Below are 3,265 nucleotides of genomic sequence, written 5' to 3' on the forward strand. Positions count from 1 at the left end.
CACCTGAAAAAGACAGAACAGAATCTGTGAGAAATCTACACCCTAGCTGGAGAAGATTCCGTCGCAGTGTCTAGACCACTTCAGAAATGCACATCTGTGTGCATACTGCATATGCATCTATTTTGCCAGACATTTTAACTGCTTTAGATTACCATGAACTTTGTTGTTACAGTAAGATTAAAGTTCTCCCTATTTCTTCCAGTCCATAGGCTTCTTGCTTATATGCATAGTACTGCCAGAACACCCATTTTCTCATTTGCTTCAGTCACAAAGAACAGCTACTACCTGTTCATGATCCAAGCTGTTAGACAAAATGCATAACCACCCATAATGCAAAAATGCATTATAGAGTAAGGAAGTTCTTCAACAGAAATGCTTGCTTACTTACTGCTTGCTTACAAGAAATTTAGAGCATTCTTCATGCTGAATCAAGCCATTCCTCCCAACCTGCTTCAGCCCTTCTACTGGCACCACCGTGCCCAACAGGTGACCTTCAGCACGCTTCCTTGGGCTCAGACTCACTGCTCATACCACGCATCCCCACACCTCTCTCTTTCCATGGAACTTCTTGCTGCTGATCACTCCCACGCAACACATACATACAGCACTCTAATCATTCCTGCCCTTGTTTTTTTTGTTTGTTTTTGGTTTTTTTTGTAACTAGACAGCAGCTGTCAAATCCATTGTTTCCATCAGATGAAGTGTTCCAAGACTACAACTTTCCCATGTTCAGCCAGGGCACACAGGAACTGCTATGCAACCCCCAGAATGCTATTACCTGTTCTAGCTGGACTTCACTGCAGCCCAGACTTGGCCCTGCTGGGAGCCCTGCACAGCTGGGAATAAGGCAATGCCTTGGACCTCCCCAGGTTTTCCAGAAGCTGCCTCAACAAGCAAAACCCTGAAGGAGCTCTGTTACTCACACTCTCATTCTGTCTTTCAGAAGAACAGCCTGAGGCCAGCAGTTCAGTGGCATATTTCACATTTGTTTCCATTTATGGATTTATCTGGGCTCCCTGATACCTGCAAATTGCAATGCTGGTGCCATTACAACATGCCAATGAGTTTAAGAATCTAAATCTATATAGATAGATAGATTTCAATTCCTATTCTGATCCACCGAATTACCATTGTCCTTCTCATTGCTAAGGAGGCAGACACCAACAGCTGATGCAGCCTGCGAGCAGGAGCTGCACAGGCAGACACAAAGATGCAGAACAGCCAGTTGGGTTATTGTAACCTCTGGGTTATTTCTGTCCAGCTCCGCCCTGAAACTCACTCTTCAATCCCAACAAATGGCAGCAACTAATTAGAAGGAAAAATGCAAGTTGCTGATTAAACGTCTGATTAAATGTTGATTACGTTTGATTAAATAGGATTGCAGAACAAATTTCCCTTGGACAAGCGTATATTCATTTTCTGTTGCTCACTTCTTTTGCTTGTAGACACGAAAGATAAGGAACTCCAGAGATGATGCTATGCCACACAGTAGGATTTCAAGACAAGAGGTGACTGTGCAACACAAGGCAAGGAGAAAACAATGATTCCACTCCTGCTGGCTGGTTTCTATATATCATTATAATATACAAACAGCTAACTGCCCAGCTTCTCTTGCTAGAGCTAGGGTGTTTGACACAGGATCCAGCTCAGAGATTGCCAGAAGTACACCACAGGTTAACTGGAGATACAGTCGACACAGAAGAAAGGAACTGGTGGGAAGGTTTCAAATTGCTGCAATTCTGAGATGTATTGCAAGGACTTGAAGAACCATTATATAGAAAAATAAAGTTCACATTACGTAGTATCTTCAGGCAACGCTGAAAATGTCTTTGGTAGGTCCTTGAAGAACTACATCCACTGAGCGAAGTGATTTTCATTCATCTCATTTGCTCTCGCTTCAGATATATCAAATAACAGCTAAGGAGAACAACTGAGCCACATAATAAGATTAGGACTTCTCTACAGAGAAAAATGCATACATGTACCTCTCAATCTCTTAGCAAATAAAAACATAATTTGGTCAGAGTGTTTTCAAGAATTCCTGTTTGTAAAAGCAAAAGAAAATCCCCACTTGGGTGTCTGCTCATCAGCCCATCTACCTGTAGCAGCAGGATGCTTTGCTCCAGGAAGCCTTTTTCCCAGTCAGCACACTATCACGGCTCCTTGTATGTCAGCCCTCCAGCCAGCTGCATTTCACAAGGACAAAGTTGCTCCACACCCAGCATCACGTACAGACTTTACACACTCAGTTTGCCTGCTGACAGCACATGGGTGTGGGGCTGATGCTCTCTGCCCCTTGGACCTGCAGGGCTTTGCGCTTAACCAGCATAATGCCAAGATGCCACAGAAAGCTGCAAGGTATACAGGCACTATTAAAAAAGCAGAAACTATTCTCTTTCAATACAAATGTTCCTCTTCAAAACCTTCTCAGTCCTCAAAAAAAAAGAAGTCATGACAGTAAAAAAAAAAAAAGATAACTAAAGATCTTGAGAAAGTTGCATTCAAAGAGACTATACATGAGTGTCGTCATTCAGACTACACACCTAATTATTTTCTCTAATTAGTTTCTGAAGAACTCAAAAACTTTGCCAGCTTAGTAGCTTTTTTGTTTCCAAGATTAATTTGGTCACCTACACTTTTCCTCCCCAGAATCCTAGCTGATGTTACCATGCACGCTGTGCAAAGGATGTCTTCGCTGGCCTGCACGTGCCCAAACCCCAGCCCCATGGATCCCCAGCCCACCCCAGGCAGCTCTCAGATCTGCAGGGCTGCAAACCCCAGACCCACAGCCCCAAGGCACAGCTCACCAGCAGCCTGACAGCAGCACGACTGGCCTTAGCTCTGCAGCAGAACCCTCTCTTACACCATCCAAGTGCAAACTTCTGGAACCAACAAAAACTTTGTTCAAGTGCTGAAAGTCTAAAGACAGCTTTGTAAGCACAGCCTGTCTTTAAGTCAGGCATAACACCAATTACCAATTCCAGGGTGTCTACAACAACAGCTCTGTGCCCCTAAGCACTTGTAAACCACAGACCTTGCTTGAAGAGGCGCAGTTCAGCTTCATTTACATCACGTTCTTTCTTACTTGGGAATGTTCAGTCAGAGCCAATGCCGGAAAGATAACAGACTATTTCTTTGTGATTTTCTCCCACTGTTTTTTCACTATGATGCTCTCTTTAGAAAAATGCTAGGAAGGAAGATCATGACCAGAATTTTTCAAGAAGACTTTTTTTGGTGAGTAATTACTTCTCTCTCTCTCCCAACA

This window comes from Meleagris gallopavo, chromosome 5, assembly GCF_000146605.3.
Source record: "Meleagris gallopavo isolate NT-WF06-2002-E0010 breed Aviagen turkey brand Nicholas breeding stock chromosome 5, Turkey_5.1, whole genome shotgun sequence".
In the NCBI taxonomy this organism is placed as follows: Eukaryota; Metazoa; Chordata; class Aves; order Galliformes; family Phasianidae; genus Meleagris; species Meleagris gallopavo.